Raw genomic sequence first — 19,963 nt, 5'->3', positions numbered from 1 at the left:
TGGTTCAAAGAGTTTTGAAAAAAGATCTATCCTTGGCAGCAAATGTTGATACATTTCAGGTTCTTTAAGAGCCCTTCCCTTGTTCAGTGATTTATACATCGGGCTGTATTTTAAAGAGATGACATGTTTAATGCTTTAAGAAGATAAAGGTTTTCTTCTCAAGAAAAAGGGATGTGCATGTCTTTTTCATCATTACTTTTTTGTCTTATCTGGAGGAGATTGTGTGGTGTTTGCTGAAAGTTGGTTACGTGTGTGTGTACAAAATATATGTTTTCCATCATTAAGTTGTTCACAATTGCTTAATTTTTGCTGCCCAAATAAAGATACTTGCTCTTGTGAAACCAGAGCAGACAAGAAAAAACAGCCTCGACTTCTTAAAAAGGCAATAGTGTCTGGAGGGAGGCCATAAGGAAGGTTCTGATCCATTTTTTCTCAAAGGATCACAAGAAACACAAAATATTTTATTCTGCTGCCTTATACTTATTTTTAAATTGCAAAGCAGCTGAATTAACTAAAAGGTAGAAGGAAAATCATTAAGTACAATGCAAAAATAGAACCAGTGCTCCATTAGCAAAGTACCTTTCTCTGCTGTCTCAGCTTTTCAAGGGTGATGAGATGACAGCTTCTTGTTTAAGTTTTCAGGGATTTCTTTACAGGCATGTAACCCATGAATTTGTGACTGAGATATATACATTATACATGCATTCATAAATGAACATCGATCAGGTTTTGGAATACTTGATGACAAACTCATGCTTCTTAGGTTCCTTGAATATTAACACCATCCTACAAAATTCAATATATTCCAATGTACCTTATGCTTTACAGGGTATTTCTGGCTTTTGCCTTTTGAAAACCTCAGAATCATAGATTCTATGCTGAACAAGGAGATCACGTGGCTACATTTGGGAGCTGGAGTAGAGATTTTATTTTGATTAATACAGCAGATTAATAGATTAATACATATTTTCCAAGTAATTCTGGTCTGAAACATAAGGAGAAAAAAATATGATAAATAGAGGGGAAGAAACCTTTACCACCAGCCTTTAATTTTTTGTCTGATCCTGTGCCCTGGCAGCTGACAACAGAGCTCCCATTATCTTCAGTGGATTTCCCAGGACAGTAGAAAAGAGATGCCATGGATTTTAGGTCTATATTTTGGTTGTACAACATCTTTCAGTGGATGTTGAGGCTAAAAATGCTGTAGTGTTCATTGTAGCTAAGTCTAGGCTGTAGGGACACCCATCCCCTGTGCTCTCTCACACTGTAAGTGCTCAAACTGGTCTGCCGAAAGAATCTCTCCTTTCCCACACACATTAAATGCTTCTCCTAGTCCTGCCTTGGGCAAACCCTTCGAGGTGCTCCCTTTTTCCCTGAAGGAGCTGGAGATGGGATGGGAGCCTGGCAGGCTGCTGCTTTGAGGGAGTTGGGGGTTGAGTGTGTCTGCCGGGCAGAGACTGCACTGCCAGCAGCCACCACCCTTTATCTCTGTGCTGGGCTGCGAGTGAGAGTAGCTGAGCCATCTGGGTGGCACCTGCTTCCTGAGCAGCTTTCCCTAGACTCTCCTGGGAAAAGAGAGCAGGCCAGGTGGAAGTGCTTTACTGGCTGGATCTGGCATTTTGGCTGCTGGTCAATAGTGGTGTGTAAGAATGGCTGGCTGGCTTAGACCACAGGGCCCCACAGAGCAGTGTCCTGTCCCTGGAGGTAGCTGGGGACAGACGTGTCAGGAAGGATACAAGAGCAGGCACGGGACAGCCCTGTATTTCTGTTCCCCCTGCCTCCCATGGCTCAGGGAGGTCCTGCAACTGCAACCATGCCTCTGTGCTCTGAAGTCTTTTGTTAACTTTTCTCACGTTATCTTGTCTAATCACTTCTTGGAACTCTACAAGTCTTTGGCAACAGCAACATCCTGTGGTAATCATTTTCCATAGTGTAATGGGTTAAAAAAAGGTACTTCCTATTTTTTTGTTTTAAACCTACCACCTGCTAATTTCATTTGAGTCTCCTAGCTCTGGTGCTGTGACAGGTTCAATCCCTCTGCACCTTCTCTGTGATGTTCTTGATTACACAAACCTCTGCATGGGTCTCTGCTGATAATTAACTCTTCCTTTTAGTAAGGCTGTCCCTTGCCAGGTTCTACAGGCCTTGCAAATGGTTTTAGCCTTGCTGATACAGAGAATGATTGATGCTTTAAATATTCATAAGGTGTTGCAACATGTCTCCTAAATACTGCTTTCTTTTTCTCTTTAGCAATTTTATATCATCGTATTCCAGTTGCAAGTCTTTTCCTGTCTTCAACTTACTTTTGGCAAATTACAAATACATAACAATCACACAGAATATTTTACAGATATGACTCAATATCTGAACATCTATGTGATCTGTCAGTGTGGCAGGTAATTTTCTCTTACATTTAGCTGATTCTTGGTCAGAATAACTCCCAATTAACATGAAAAAGCCCCTTTTTTTGGTATTTTTAATATGTGAAATACTTTCAAAGATGAACATGCAGAAAGATGTGCATGTTCATGCAGTATCTGCTGCAAGGGAACTGTCTAAGTTTAGTGTCTTCTGTGTTTTAAATCAATAAAATATACAGGCCTGCAAGCAACAGGGAGAGGTAGACTTGATAAATTACTGATTATGAAAGGTGAATAAAAATACAGGGACCTACAGAACTGTAGCAGAGGCTTACTTGGTGGGGGAAGGGAGCTGAGCATTTGACTGGCTCCTTCTCTTCTGCTTGAAACTGCTGCTCAGTCCCTAAAGTTGCCAGCTTGTCTGTTTGATGGCTTGGCAGGGCTCTGCCGGGAAATGTGCAAATTGCAGCTTGTGGGAACAGGGGAAAAACACAGAAATAAGACTAATGTGGAAGAAGAGCATCTAACCTCACAAAATCAGTTTTTAACCTGGAACTGCCAGGCCTGGTTAAGGAGAAGGATTGGTTTCTTGTAACTTTAATCACATTTGAAGTAGTTAGCCTATTAAGCCTTGTTTATTCCATGATTCTATTAGCAGCTTTGATCCATGTCTGCAGCTCTTCCCCACATTAGGGGATGTATAATGTGTGGCTGCACAAAAAGGAATGGGAGGAAACCTTTTGCCCATCCCTGCAATAAAATAGCTGCCTTGTGTGTGGTTCAGGGAGGCTGATGAAGCACTGCCCTACCCTGAGCATACATGCCCCTGGGAAAATGACAGCAATCTTTGGGAAAGAGGATTGACAGAGGAAGTAAACACTGCATGGCTGGATATGGCAGTCACACCTCTTAAATAACCATCTTGAAAGAACAAATCTCCGTAAGCCAGCGGTCAGTAATTCAGGAGTATTCTGGGTTTGGTTGGGCTAGAAATACTGCAAGAACAGGAATATACGAGATATTTTGATACTTCTGCTGTCCCTTTCAGTCAAAGCCTGGCAGGGCAGAGGCATGGGAATCTGCAAAAGAAACCAGACTGAACTTTTGATCTAAAAAAAAAATAAAAAAAAAATCATGTCACTTTCTTAATCCAAACCCACAGGCTTCAACTTTATGAGGACACTCATGTTTTTCCTTTTTTCTGTGGTTAGACACCCATGATAGAATTGAAGAGTTATGCTTATGCTAGACAAGCTACAATTTAATACCCATTAAATACTCTGTAGATGGTTATAAAAAGTACTCTCGATTCAAATTGCCTTGTTTTAGGGTGAATATATTTATTTTCATTTTTCCTTCAATCACTCAACAATCTGAAGTCTTTTACAGCTATGCAAATGACTGTTTTGCTGTTCCCCTCAAAGTTTTGCCAGAGACAGGCAATTCAAGTGCCAGCCATTCCTCCTGTTTAATTCAAGTACTGAGACATAAGCACAGCTCTGGAGCAGTTACAGTTCCTTTACCAGAGTCTGCTCCAGCTTGCAGATCAGATTCTGCAGTGCCACCCAGAACACCCCCTTGACACTGGAGATCAAGAACAGGGTTTGTGGGGTAAGAGCTGTGGCAGAACCAGGATTCTCTTTCATGTGTCCTTCTGACAAAGAGGTAACGTACAATTTCATAGTTAATGAAGAAATATTTTGCTATTGGGCTTCAAAGTAGGTAGGAGCTGGTTCTGACACCCAGGAGTTTACAATTCTGTTTCTCAGTTACCTCACCTGTAATGGGGGTGATATTTATCACCCAAAGGTGCAAAGTTTCTACTAATTAAAGCCCTTCCCAGCCTAAGGCTGCTACTCTCCCTCTTGGGTTCTGTCCTGTCCACAGCTCTTCCATGAAGTTGTGTCTCCTGACAAGAGAAATCAAATCTTATGTCTTGGGAAGAAGGCCACAGTACTGTTTACCTCTTCTGTCAAAAAATTCAAGAATGACCTTTAAGCTCTAGGCATTCATCTCTCTGCTGTCCTTCAGAGATCTTTGCCTTGCTTACTCCTTGCTCTCCTTTTTGTCCTTGTACCATTCCATGAAGCTTCTATTTTTTTATCTCCAGCAGCCAATTTTGTTTTTGTTGTTGTTGGGTTGTTATGGGTTTTTTTTTTGGGTTTGGTTTTGTTTTATTTTTATTTTGGTGGAGTTTTTTTGCGGGGGCAGTTTCTTTTGTTTTTTCTTTGTTTATTTAATTACTCCTGAACTCTGGATTCACATGTGACATTAAAAGCCTGGGAGCTAGCACATCAAGATGACAAAGAAAAGCTGGATCACTGAGACCAGAGTGGATATAATAATAGCAGACTATAGACAGAAAGCCTACTTCATCTAAATCTTTCCTTAAAGCAAGAATTAACCCAAGGTAGACCCTTCAACTCCAGCAGATGTTAATTTGTTCTTAAAAGGCTCTACTGAGCCTACTCTACTCACAGAATTCCTGTGTGGTCCAGCCCTCCCTGCCCTCATGACCGGAATTTTTTGGTAGTACTGTTTGTACAAAGAAAACTGTGCTTCATTTTAGTTGACTTGAACAACTGATCACCATCTGCTTTACAACACTTCTTTTCTACATCTATGATGATTTTCCATCTGCTGTGCTCCTACCTAGATCATGTCTGTATTCAAAAGATGTTGTAGAGAATATTGATGCACTTTTCCTTGTAAAAGCAGCGTTATAAAAAATCTTCAGCAAGCAGCTGCCACTATGCGCATTGGTGAGAATGTTGCGTGTGTAGGTGGTGGATGTGGCCATGAAAGTGTCTAATATTTGGAGAGTTTCTGTGTATGTATTTATCTCTGAGGACACAACAGAAAAGTAAATTTTTGAATAATGTTTCCTTGTAAAAAACAACTTATTCAAAGAAGTAGCTGTCTAGATCTGAATTTGGTAAATGTTTCTTCTCTTGAAAGATTTCGTCCCTTTATTCAGTCAGAATTGGTCAATTTTGCTATGGCTGAATTGACATGTAACACCCCGCCTTCAGAAAATAAATCTACTGTCATAAAGTTGATGACATGCTCATACTAAATATGATTATAAAAAACATCACATTTGGGAATACACCTGGATAAAGACCTGAGCAGCCTGGTCTAGTCCTACACCTGACTTCAGTTTGGGCAGAAGGTTGGATTAGAGACACCCAAAATCTCTTCCAGCCTGGACAAACAAGTCTGATCTTGTGATTCTCAGACGTGAAACCAGGACATAGACAAATAAGACATAGAAGAAAAGTTTTCTAGCAAGTTTAGTAAACATCTCCTAAGTCACAGCTCTTCGCTCCTAGCACTCATTTTCTTCTGTAGAATTGGTCAGAAGAGCAATCCACTTCAGTTTTCCCCCCAAACACAAATCTGATTTATACTCATGATATTATTCTTGAAATAGCATTTAATTTGTCTCAAGTCCCTAAAATAAGTCCTTGTGTCTTCTTGGATGTTCTTGGCGTCTGGTGTTCTTTGGCTTCCTCAGAAGTAGAACAGATCATTTGCCTTGCTGCCTAAGTTTCTGGTTCTCTCAGAATCTACATTTCCAGTTGTTGTGTGGGTGCAAAGGCACAGGAACTGAAGTGCAGCCATTTGATATATCCTAACAGACACGATTCTGTTTGTTGGCAGAGGGGTGGGGGTCTGGAGGAGCTGAGAGGACTATTTACTGCATTCTGTCTCCCATCACTATGATTTTCTCTGTGTGTCATTGATATTGGGAGGGGACATCAGCAAATAAAAACAACTTGCAGGGCAAACATCTGAAATGGGTTAAAGAGGAAATTCTTTAACTTGGTGCAGGTTTTGCTTCACATTTTCCATTCACTACCCAATCTCTCAAAAAGCTGGTTGCTGCTGAGTGCCTCTCACATTGGCTTGTAAGCTCCTTCACCAGTGATACATTTGCCAGGAGGGCAGCTGGGTGCTCTCTCACCCCCAAAGGAATCAGACAGACGTGGTTCCAGTTAGGATGCACCATTCTGTAGAGAGCACCAAGCACAGTCATGTTACCAAGCTTCTGTTTCAGCTCAATGGTAAAGGCTTCTGGACTCTCTTTTGCTCAATTTGGTTTTACTTCAAAAAGCTGAATTGTGTCTGTGTGTGCCCATACAAGCATATAAAACTTATTCTGTAACCACTCTGTGCTGGATGCAAACATTTGTCATTCTGTTTTTTGTATATGTGGGCCAGTTGGCAAGTTTGTCACAGCAATTTAACAATCAAAAGTGGCAATGCCTAAACATTGGTCTGTTTTCAGCAGTATACTTAAAATGAATGTGTCTTCCAGGGCCAGGTGCTGACTCCCCTAAGGAGTGCTCAAGCAGTTCTTTACTCCTCTTGAAAGTCTGTTTTTAGGCAATGGTTGAGTTGACACATTTTGAGTAAAGGCATAATCATCTGGCCTCCAGTGAGCATTAAATAGATGTAAAAGATAATGTATCAGCTGATATGTTCCCTATGTGTATATGCTTGTTTATATTTTTTAAGAAGAAAATGATAAATTTTCCAGTTATGGATGTTATTATTAATTATCTTTTATTTTTCCCCAGTATTAAAAAGAAACTTTGTCTTTGTAATGCACATGAAAAATGCCTAAGATTTGTTAGATTTGAAATCTGAAAGAATGATTTTTCAATCTTGTGATAGAAAGCTGCCTCCTGCAGCACAAAATCTGAGGCTGGGGGTATGATTTTCCTTAAATTCTAACCAAAATTTCCCTCTGCAACTTTGGCTTATTAATTCTGCAACTGTATCCCTTCCTCCTCCTCAGCAATTTTTTCCTCTCCATGTGCGAGCCATGGGCTGTTATGGATGATGACAAAGTGGAATATAGAGGTGGGTTTGCCAAATACTAGGTTGAATGTTTCCCTTTAATTCATAGTTTAAACTTTATGGAGAACAGGAGAACGCTGAAGTCTTGCAGCCGGTAGTTTTCTGTTGTTAGCAACACTGAGTGAAATTTATTTTCTTATCTGTCTGCAGTCTGAAATGTAATCCTTTAAATGTATGAAGAATTTTTCCTTCTGTCTTGCTTTAGAAGTGTAGCTTTCCTTATAAATCTTATCCACCGTACAATTAAGCGCTCTCTGTTTATGGTGTGTGTGCAAGGCAAAAGATTAATTTTCTAATGGACCATGGAAAATCTTCACAGAAAGCATCTCCCTTGTTTACAGAAGAAAGTAATGTGCAGGACCAAACTTGTCAGCTCTCACTTATTTCAGTTGAGACTTGTTCACTTTCAAACAGCTTTTTACAGCACACTGCTGCTCTCCAGAAAGGAGAAAATTTCTCAGTGTGATTCAGTGAGACTTCTCACTCATTTAGCTGTCAGCACATGAGAATTCCTGTCTCGTGAACAGAGGTAACAGGAAGGTGCTATTTGTGAGTCCTCTCAGCTTTGTGAGCTTTTCTACATCAGGGATTGTCAGAGAAAGTTATTTTACAAGAGAAAGAGTCTCTGCTCCGAGCCAGCAGGACCTTCTCCATTTTCTGCTATGGAGATAAACATCGTGTTCCAGCTGTAAAATAAGTTCATTTGTAAGAAAACATCCCCACAGTAGTGAAGGTCTGTAGCAGGCTGAGGTCAGAAACAAGATGGAAGATTTTGCCTTTGTTAGTCCTGTATATTCTTTGCTGTCAATGAATGATGTCTTTCAAGCAAAATGTACTCAACTCTTTAAGCCTGCACTTAAGTATTTAACAGGAAAGAAAATATTTATCTGTATAGTCCCTATTGTGTCTAGAAGAATTGGGGTTGGGTCCAATTCACTACCCAAAGAACCAAGCAATGAAATAAAAACTTGGTCTAGGATAATAATGTACATAACATGATATGAAGTACTACAGAAATTTGTTCAATAATGATAATAGTACAAGAAGGCATAAAAGAAAAGGCAAAAGCAAGCTAGTTTTACAATGCAACCAGAGGCCAAGAAGCCTTTTATGGCTCCTAACATCTCAGTCAAAAATCCTCAATGTTACTGGCGACTCAGGAATGTGGTCTGTGTTACCCAAACATGATACCCTACAGTGGCAGTGACCTGAGGCAGGCAGTGTTACAGCAGAGCTCTTACTCAACAAAGTCAGGCTCAGGAGTTTGTGCAGACAATTTTGTCAGTAACCACCTGTGCTGGTTTTGGCTGGGGTAGAGTTAACTTTCTTCACAGTGGCTGGTATGGTGCTATTTTGGACTTGTCCTGCACAAAGTCTTGATAATATAGAGATGTTTTTGTTATTGCTGAGCAGGGCTTGCACAGAGCCAAGGCCTTTTCTGCTTTCCATACAGCCACGGTATTGAGGAAGCTGGAGGTACTTGGGAGGTTGGGAGGAGACATAGTCAGAACAGGTGACCCAAACTGACTGAAGAGGTATTCCAGACCTTGTGACACCCTGCTCAATAGATAAACTGGGAGGGAAAGAAAGAAGAAGGGGAGGATGTTTGGAGTGATGGCATTTGTCACATTGACATGGGACAGGGCCCTGCTCTCCTGGAGATGGCTGAACACCTGCCTGCCCATGGGAAGCTGTGAATTAATTCTTCAGTTTTGCTTTTCTTCTGTGCATGGCTTTTGTCTTCCCTGTAAACTGCCTGTATCTCAACTCATGGATTTTTCAGCTATTACCCTTTAAATTCTCTCCCCCTGTCCCACTGGTGAGGGAGTGAGTGAGTGGCTGCGTGGGACTTGGCTTCTGGCTGGGGTGCAACCACAACGCCATCTCAGGACTGCAAGCTGTGGAAGTGTGTACAAAATTCCAAACAGTTTGGGAAAGTGTCCTCACCTGCCGTCCACTGCATAAAGGTTGGGCCTCTCTTCCACACAGAGAGCAATTGCAATTTGCAATAGCTCTTGGTTCTACTCTTGCCCTCTTTCTCACCCTTCTGTTATCTACAAAGAAATGCATATGTGTTCCTGAGTTCTGTGCTCTGATCTGACAGAGAAGTCTACATGCTTTCCTCTCTCATCCTACTGTTTTCATGCTGAACTGGTCAGAATTTGGTCTGTGTCAAGATCTATCAAGCAGTGGCTGGATCAAACCATTTTTTTCCAGTTTCACCAGTTAACTGGTTGTCTGTGCTTCCCATTCCAGTGATAACTGTGATTATGTTGGTTGTTTTTAACTGATAACTGCAAGCTTTACTGAGGAGAATATAGTCTGAAAGCATTTAAAGAGCTGTGTGTATGGTCACAAATACAACAGGCACACATCCATAAGCATGCCTGCTCTGGGGAGCATGCTGTCATCTTCCCAGGGAGAAGGACTCTCATGCCCTGATGTAGAAGCTGGGAATTTGTTCCATCATATTGAGAAATTACTCAAACCAGAGCTTCAGCTCTCTCTACTACCAGACACATAATCAATCCTAGCCAGTAAATCATAGCACCTCAATGTTTTGAGGAACACAGAACTCTTCAGTGTGTTAAAACACTATTGAGTATTTACAGTGGGACAGGATTTGTAGGGCCTCTCATGATTAATCTCTTTCTATTTAAATAGCTGATAAACTGCAGTGTGAGGGGTTATGAAGTCTGTGGATTAAGAGTAGTTACATTTTAAACAGATTCCTATACTTTTTGCAGTTGGAGCTTTTATATCTGAGCTATAACCCACACAAGAGCAGGAATATAAACCCTTGTTTCAAAGATCAGATATGATGGATACCTGTACTTGAACCTGCTTTCTTTTATTTTTGATCATGTTGCAGACCACCTGTTTGGGTGATTTTTCTGAGCTACAAATAGGTAATTTTCTTCACAGCAGATTTTTCTCACTTTTATCCAATTCTTAGTTTTCCACTTGTCAAATAACAACTTCTTAGATAAATAGGCATGAATTTTTCTAGCTTGCCTGCTAATCTCTGTTAGGTAACAACAAAATGCAGCAGTCACAAAAACCAGACACTGATAGGCATGCAGCACCCCAGATCAGAAAGAGTGCCTTCTTTTTGCTGGCTGCAAAATACAAGTACAAAGCCCCCCATGTTTTCTCCACTATTCTGACTCCTAAATCACAGATAAAGGTAGAGGAATAGCTTGGCCCATTCCAGGGCTGCTCAGTCTAGCATCAGCTTTCTGTGATGCTGCAAATACAGAGCATCCACCCTTCCTCCGTGCAAGACTGACAGACATCAAAGCGATACCCCATGGATCCCTCAGCTGTGCGTCTTCACCTGTAAATATGTCATCTTGATGATGACAAGTTAGAGCAATTTCACCCTGCTTCAGAAGAAGAAAAAAACACTCCATACCTCTGAAGAAAACCATTTCAGGAAAGGTAATACTTCTATTGGAAGAATCAAATTGTGGCCCTCCACAGAAGAGTTAACATGAACCTAGGCACGGCTTACCAATGATAATTTACTAGTTTGGCTTCTGGTGGGCAAAAGGAAATATCAGTGCAGGGCCACCTTCTGGAAAAGGCTCGGATGGTTTACAGACCCCGCAATGAGAGCTTTGGGAAGTGTGCATGCCCAACTAGAGCACAGCACTCTTGATAAGCTCAGTGTCTGGTCAGCAGCAGCTTGCCTTGGGTGTTTTGGTGAACTTAATTCAGCCTAGTGTGTCAAAAGTGCAATGCGCTGTGATAGTCTCCTTCAGCAGGTGAAGGACTGAAAACCCAGCAGATTTAACTCTTCTTCAGCCATACATGTAGGGTTTCCTGCTGTGCAGTCACTGATGTGTGTGCTGACAAACAGGTCTTGGCATGAAGGACTTGCCTCCAGAGTAGGATTTTAAATTTCTACTCCAGCACTGTGCAGAATTGTCTTTCTCAGCTGAATCAGTCATACAGAAAGGTTAGAAAGCTTCATGAAGCCAATTCCTAAATGAGTGAGAAGAGAAAGAGCAAAGCTACACTTGGGACTGGGGAATTGAGGAAAAACACAATTGTAGAAGGCTGTTTAAGAGGATGCTAAATTCCAGATAGGAAAGACAAACATGACAATATTTTGGTGTCTTTTGGTTTTGGCATTGTAACTTAAATTTAAATTGCAATTACTACACTGTAAGAAGGGTGCTTGGCTTTGTTGTGCTCCTTGGAAATCTCAAACTGCTTAAAGCAGATTTGAGCACAGAATGAGTGATGTGATGCTGCTCAGCTCAGTCCTCTGCTCTTGCAGGGAGCCACACTCTGTGGTCCCCTTCAGAAACACATTTGGTTCTGTCTTGAAGGTACTGAAAATCTTGCTACTGTTCTGTGTACTGGGATCTACATCTCTGGACACCGGTGACTAGGAACCTTCCTCTACTTCCCAGTGTGTCACATCTGTGGCTCCCTCTGTCTGTTTTTCTGCTGCCAGGATTGTCTGATAACGTCAGTGGTTCTCAGTCAGCTTTGTGCATTCATCCTGAGCTCTTGTGTTTCCTTAAAGCTTGTATTAAGCTAGGCTAGCAGGCCTAGGTCTTTTAATCTTTCTTGCATGATATTTCTTCTGTTCTCATGGTTGGTTGTGTGGACTTTTTGCATTTCAAACTTTGTGTCTCATAAATGGGAATTGTGAGAATACAGTATACAATGTTCCTGTGGGCATGCTATCCACACCTTCACATCGAGCATAAATGCATTCTTTGATCTGCTGGAGATACTCTAATGCTAGCTCCAACCACACTGTATGTGACTAATCTGGACATGAGTCTACCCCCTCTGATTTTTCACTTGATTCCATCTCATAACAAATGTTAATTAAATATTCATTATTAGTTCATAAAATATATGATTTTACACTTGTTTTTCTATGTCTTCAATGTGGCATTCACATTCTTCACCCAGGATTTGTCTCCTGGGAAGCTGAGAAGCCTCAGAGAAAAGGAAAGCAATTCTTATCTCATTTTCTCCTCCTCTGTTTTGCTCATGTCCAATGTGTTTGGAGATGGTTTACCCACAGGTGATTGTTTCACAGGATTCTGGTGCGAGTTGTTTTGACTCATTGGCCAATCAGGGCCAAGCTGTGTCGAGACTCTGAAAAGAGTCATAACTTTTCATTGGTAGCTTTTTAGCATTGAGTAAGCATCCTTTCTGTATTCTTTAGTATAGTATAGCATAGAATTCTTTAATATAATAGAGTATTATAAACTAATAAATTAGCCTTCTGAGAACATGGAGTCAGATGCATCATTCCTGCCTTCAATGGGGCAGTTTCCCAGCAAATACAATACTTCAATCTGAAAGGGCATCAAGGTCTTATCTCCTGCTGTCTTCAATGTCAGCTGTGTTAGATTATGGCTAGATTTCATGCATTCATTCATGGTCCTCCTTAATTTATTGGTAAATAATAAGAGTCAGTCCCTGAGGAATTCCCCTTGACAAACTAGTTCTCCTGCAGGGGAGCTGTGCTTTCCACCTGCAACCAGCATAACTCAAAGTAGCCAAACTCAGTTTGCAGGAGCACTGGGGAGCTGGGGCAAGAGTGCAAACTAGCCTGGTGTGGGTCTGCCCTGGGAGGGTTGTGTGTGATGAGCTGGAGGTGGGGGAGGCTGTCCAGAGCTTCTCTCAGAGCAGCCAGAGAAGTGCACCAATGCAGAGCCAGCATCTCCCTAGCAAGTTCCTGCTGTCAGGTAGAGCTCTTTCAACAGCTCTAAATCCCTTGGTCACAGGGCCATTGACCACCACACAGGAGAGATTGTTCCTTGTGCTGGGTACTGCAGGAACACCAGGAGCACTGCTGGAGGACACACACCTCACACCACAGGAATGTCTGGCATTTTTATAAGTTTCCACAGAGGCAGGTAATCAGAACATATGCTGCTTTCTGCTGTTTGAGACCAAACATTGCTGCACTGTTCTTTCACACAAGAACAAAACACAACAGGGGGCAAATATGCATGTTTGCCCTATTCTCATTTTCTGAGAACAAATAGTGCCAAAACAAACAAATGGTGAGCAGGTAGCAAGATTTAAAAATAATTTTTTAAATCATTTGTGTGTTTCAAAGTATCAGTGATAAAGTTTTCATGTGCATATAGGCTCATGCTCCCTTCCTATTTTCTTCTGTTCTTTTATAACAGTTGTCCTTGAAGGAAGCTACTACTATTATATGTTCATGAAAAATATTTTTACTCTGCCTAAAGAATTTTTATATGTGTTAAAAACAAAAGAAGATGAGCATATCATACATCAAAATGAGGTCTCTCTGATTCATATATTATTTAATTCCGCATTTAATCCCTCAGACCTGTTAGAGTTTGCTGTTAACCAAAGTTGTCCCACTTACACTCCAGGACAAATTTGAAATACAATCCTAAACTTCATCCCAGACTGCCGGAAAACATCCATCCACATCTGAAGAGGATTAAATGCAAGCTCTCCAAAGCCCTGTCTATCCATCAGCAGCCCTAAAAAGCCTATCACTATAGCGTCTAGACACTGAGATAACCCTCCTGATGGAAGCAGATGGTGAAGACCTCCACATCATGGATTTCCATGAAAGATATAATGACACAAGGTTAAATTAACAGTCTCCTGGCACACATTTTCATAGGAGAAAGACACTACCATATTTAGATACACAAAACAGGAGGAAGTAAATAGTGATTTTTAAAATTCTCTTAGGCCGAAAATTCATGAACCTGAGCCTGGATTTTAGCAATAAATGAAGACCAGAAAAAGGAAAAAAAAAAAGGGGGGGAAAAAAAAGCTCTGGCAGGGATTCCACAGCAAATTTACCTCTCAGGAAATGAAATCAAGGAAACCAAACAATCAAAAATTGATTTATAATCCTTGAAATAAACACTATGGGAAAGTTTTCATTCTGGTGAAATAAGTCTTCCTCAACAGTAGATGTAAGAAGAATAAGACGCTCATTTAAGACTTAATAAGAATAAGCTCTTCATGAGCCAAGATGTACACATGGAATGATTAATCCTAAATACTCTGAAACTGCCTACTCAGTCAAGGTCTTGTTGACTCAAACAGTGTGACAGAGCACAGCTCTTGGGACTTCCACATCCCCAGGCGAGCACAGTGCTCCACAGTGCTCAGAATCCTCTCTAAATAAAGAAAGATCAGCAAAAAATTAATGTTTTACTTTTTCGTGTACTCAAACCACCCTTTTTCCACTGATCCTGGGTACCTGGTTGGCTTCTTCCTCACCAATTTGAGTGTACCATTTCTCAACAGGACGTCCAAAGTAGCTTTGTATACAAAAAGTATCTGGGCAGTTGTACTGTGAGTGGGGCAGAGTCTTCTAGAATGAGGAAAACTGCATCTGACGCCCTTCAGACCCTCCTAAGACTTCATTTTTAAGTAGGAGTAGGTCAAAATGAAGAAGAGTGGAGAAGGGCTTCTAGAGAATGGGCTGCACTAACAGTGAGAAAGCCTGAATGAAAAGGTGTGATCTTTTCTAGCCTTGCAAAATAAAGGTACATAGAGTAATGTGCCTGCTTACTTAAACGTCTTAGAAGATGAGACTGCTGCTAATTTAAAAATTAGTGACTATACTGACAGTGATAACAAGTAGAATGTAATTGTGGATGCATGTAGCCTCGAGAAGGCTACAATGTTAAAAAAATCCTTATAGTTATCAGAGAGCGTGTGCATGTTGGAACAGATTTCTACAAGGAATAAAATGAACTGAAAGACACAGACTAGCTTTATTTATTGTTGAGAGACTTGCTGCTATTGTGCCAACATTGTTAACTGGCATATCACACTGAAATAATTATTGTAATTTATTTTAAATTCATCTAAAAGTCAATTGTGGAATGCAATATATAAATTAAATAAAATGAATTTCCCTGGAGATCCTCCTTTTGAACAACAGGGTATATAAAAACTGAGTGTCAGGCATTATTAATTTGATGTAATATATTTTCAGGATACTTTGCTACATAACAGAAAAAGATGTCTTTGCTGCAGGTGGTACCTCTGAGGTTAAAAGAGCCTCCTTGTCTAACAGCAGAGCACCAGCCTGTTGGCAGAGTGACTTCAGAGACACAGACCCACAAAACAATTGCTCTCACCCCTTTTTCCTGTCTAGACTGACCTCCCCTACCCCTTCCTCTAGGCCAGCACAACACAGCTAAGTTTCGGTTTTTTTCTCACCAATGCAAACACATGCTTGGCTCCTCCAAGATTAAAGACAGTCTCATACCTTATAGCAGCCAGCCATGAAATCTTTGTGGGACAAAATCTGATGGCTCAAATTCTTCCTTTGAGTGATATTTACATAGAAATTAGTCAGAGGTTTACCTGAGCTCAAAGCCATGGTGCATTAAGCACTGTATGAACCACACACAACCTCACTCCAGTGAGTGAATAAACTGAAAAAATCCCAGATGGACAAAATGGGTAAAATGAAACAAAAAGAATAAATTTACTCAAGCCTTGTGTTAGATGAAAAAATATCTGTGAAAGGAAGCAAGGTAAAGAACTCCCATATCTCAGCCTTATATTTTATGAAATAAATAATGCTATTTTGGATGCACAATGATCTATGGACTGTGATTAAACAATCTATGGCTACATGCATAGACTCCTCAACAGCCTATATATACAGGGACAGAAATAGTTTATTTCCCTTGCTAGCCAAAAAAATCCCAATAATTTATTAATTTATTTTAATTTTCACATTAGATTTTTAGAAAGCTGAAGTTCAACAAATTAAGTCCATCAATGTAAAAGATTGGTTTAAAAGCCTCTTTTAAATGATGCTGTCTCAGCACTCTTTTAGTTTGCAAACTGCATCACAAGCACCATTACCGAAAAAAAAAAAAGTAACAAATTACTTCTTTTTCTTTATAAAATAGACTGTAAAAGGTGAAAAGGCAGTCAGTGATTTTGGAGATTTAAGATAAATTTAGGGAATAAAATGAAGATACCAGAGTTTCCTTTAAAGTCAATGCATTGGTACAAGAGTCCCTGTCTCTCAGTTTGTGGAATAACTAAGATCTCTATTACTAGCACAGAAGTAGGATGGAAATAGAGCTGGCTTAGGCCAAATGAGACTGAGTACCAATGGAAAAAAACCTCTCCATATTATATCTGGTGTCACATTCAGAAAAGTCCAAATCAAAATAAACCCATGAAAGACCTCATGGAACACTAGTGGAAGAAAGTGTTAGCTGGATTCCTATCGGCTGGTTGTGTTTGTGTAAGAAAGAGTTTCTGTGTTGAGAATCTGGGTGGTTCCATCTTCTGTAGTCTTACTGTCTCATGGATTTAGCCCTTTTGGTGCAATAGAAATAGCAAATTTTTGCCTTTGTGTGGTTCTTGAGGAAGATATTTCCTGATCTTGAAGGATGAAATAATGTGGGTAGAGAGGAATCCAAGAGCACTAATGTGTACCAATGTGTGACAGTTCCCTGGAAAGGAAGGCAACAGCCTGGTACATTTTTTTTCTCTCAGAGGTAAAAAAGACAGTTACAAAGATCTGGGGATAGCAGAAGAAATGGCAAGGTAATCAAGGGAGTACCCCTTCAAAGCATGCCAAATAGAAATGTGCTATTTTAAAAGAGACATGTGGAAGGGAGGAGAGGAAACAGCAGCGAGATGGGTCACAAATCAACAAAGGACAGACTTTTGAAATTTATTGCTTTCCCTAATGGCAGACACTCGCCAGTCGTGGATTGGAAATGGCAGTAACTCACATCAAGAAACCATCTCTCCATCTGTGCAGTTAACACCAGCATGTAAGGATGCAAGTACGTGACAGGAGCTTAATGGGTGGGACCAGCACCAGCTGGGGGTTGGAACAAAGAAAGACCTCATCATCTCTGGGGCTACTGAGACCACACTTCTGTAAGTGCTGCAGAAATAGTCAAGTTCAGCATGTTCCTCACAGATGACTGTGACAGACACCCAGGGAGAAAGGATGTGCAAACACATGGTTTTGTGTTAAGGGAGAGCTGAGACACCAAGGGTGAGGAATACCATATGCAAGAGGGCACAGTGCAGTGATATTCTATCCTTTCCCTTTTCAAGGGAACTGATGACACTGCTTAAAATGGGTTACAGCTTTTCTTAGCTTGTTGCCCTCTGGTCAACCTCCAACCAAACCATTTTTTCACAATTTTATGATTATGTGATGCTTTCCTTAAGCAAGTTACCCCTGGTAGATGCAGAAGAGCTTGCTTGCTCACACTTTCCTTCAGAGGTTGTGGCCTTGTAATGTTTAATGGCAACATCTGGCTCTGGGACAGATGCTGGACGCTGAACATTAGGGAGAATATTGAGTGAAAGTGGTGGGAAGAAAAGTGACCATGTCACCACTGGCCTGATAAGAAGGAAAAAAAACCCTGTCTATATCCACAGCAAACCAAATTTTACTTTAGGTGGGAAGGAGGAGGGGAGACTGTGGGACCTTGAGCAAGCTGTGCTGACTGCCTTAGCACATGGTGTTAGCTCTGCTATCATCTTTAGAAACATTCTTCATGGAAGATATAATGAGATTCACATCTCTACTTCTCTGCTTGTGGCGTACTAAGAAGATGGCAATATCAGAGAGGGCTGAAAAGGAAATGTGCTTTCCTAGCATATTGTTGGAAAGGAGGGTGAGTAAGTAGGGGGGTGGGTGGTGGTGGAGAAGTGGAAGAGAAATCTTGTAAATGCTCTCTCAAAACTGTAAAATTTGTATGTAATGTGATCCTTTCTGAAGATTTTTCTAATATCTAAAGAGAGGGATAATCTTCAGCTCAGCATAAATGTTTGAGGGGATTAGTTATCCTTCCCGGTCAGACGGATAGCGATAATTCACACTTCACAAGTCTCCCAGTAGCTTGTCTTTAATGACTTCAGTAACGTTAATAATTATCCTATAAAATTACCTGGCACTTGAACTGGCAACCGGTTTTACTGCCTGGAGGTGACTGTTAAACAATCTGTGTCTATTGGCAAGCAGCACTGCACGTACACCCTTGCAAACCCCTTCCCCCATGATGGGTCTGTGAAATTGCTCGGCGCATTCGACACGCTGATTAGTTACTTTTTGTGCCCTGCCTATGTTCATCACCTCAGATACCAGCAGATATATGAAGTGTGCCCTTGCAGGCAACATCCACTCCAGCCTGGCACCATAAGCAGAAATAGGTCATCAGTACCTGTGACTTTGCCAAAGGCAGATGAGGTCAAATGCCATAAACCTGGGCTTTAAACCACAGCCATAAAGAAGACATCTATCACTGCTGCTTTAGGTATCTCTGCACTAAACCCTGGTTCAAAACTTGGTTTTGACATGTCACAGCTGTGAGCATGTGTTGTTCAATCTTGACCACATTGTCTCAGAAGCCAATGGCAGGAGCGTGGGATGTGCAAGAGGCAGATAAGATATTAGCTAGACAATTGTTCTATTTGAGAGGTTTGGACGTATTCCAAAAAAGGCAATAATTATTTGTGGTGGTGTGACTGACACTGGTTTGCTTTATTAGCTGGGAAGACCATGATTTGATTTTGAATAAATTGGCCAATAACTGTTGCTCAAGCAGCTGTGAAATTCCCCACCCCTCCAGTGGCAAAACCATGAATGCTGAAAGCTAACACATTCCATAGGCTGAAATCTGAGCATGTTGATTTCCGATCTTCACTCTGGGACGGTTATTTCAGTTCACTGCAGGCTCTTTCCACATTTGGCTTAACTCTGCAACATGAGATCTCTCAGCATCAGGGAATGCTTGGGGCTGACCTTGCAAAATAGGAATCAAGTTGATAAGCCATCTCAGTTTTGGTGTTTGTGGCTTCCTTGCCACATTCAATATTTAGGGTCATCATTTCAATGAATTCGAAAAGAACAGAAAAGAAGAAAGAATAATTCCAGTGAACCTCATAATTTCTGAGCACCCAGTGGGAAAAATATGCCTGCGGGGAATATTATCTGATAGCAGCACAGACTCTTGTAAATTGTGACAAGAGAAAAGAATGATCTAGTTCTCAGAATATTTGCTATATTTTATTGGTTTTGCTGTAGATTTACAAAGGGCCTATTTTATAACTTTGTTTTCAAACCTGCAGGCAAATAAATGTTGACATATGGCAAAAACATGTGGCCCCATCCCTGTGCTCATGTAAACATAGGTCCAGGATTATAGACAAGGGATGAGCTATACCCTTAAGGTGTTGGCTGACTGATGTTAAGACATTCCTCTGAGAAGACTTAAATACAAACAAGGCTCAAAACACATTTCAATCTGGAGCTGCATATCAAAGGACAGTGATTTGAGGGAGTTTGAATTCAAACTCTTTATTTTGATGTAGTCGTAACTTTTAATATCAGGTCATAAAAAGTACCCTTACCCCATGTCTTGGTGACATGAATAAGTAGGAATTAAACAATATTAGTCTACAAATTTGGCTAGCCTACAAACCCTCTACAGGATTTCAATGCTCAAGGATCCTAAAATTCAACTGGTACAACTAAACACTTAAATATTTCCACTGTAATTCTTTACATATGTGAAGACAAGCTCCTAGTTCAAGATTGGCCAAACCTGAGTCAGCAAAATAGTACATACTTGCCTCTGTGTGTAGAGACTGCTCTTGTTGAGAAAATTTACATCTAAAATTATTTTTCTTTCTTTTATTCATTTAAATTGGAGACTTTTTGTGTCAGCTGAAGATGCCTTTTAGTTCTTCTCCTGATTACT

The sequence above is a fragment of the Haemorhous mexicanus genome, chromosome 1 (genome assembly GCF_027477595.1).
Source record: "Haemorhous mexicanus isolate bHaeMex1 chromosome 1, bHaeMex1.pri, whole genome shotgun sequence".
Classification (NCBI taxonomy): domain Eukaryota; kingdom Metazoa; phylum Chordata; class Aves; order Passeriformes; family Fringillidae; genus Haemorhous; species Haemorhous mexicanus.
This window is presented reverse-complemented; position numbering follows the sequence as displayed.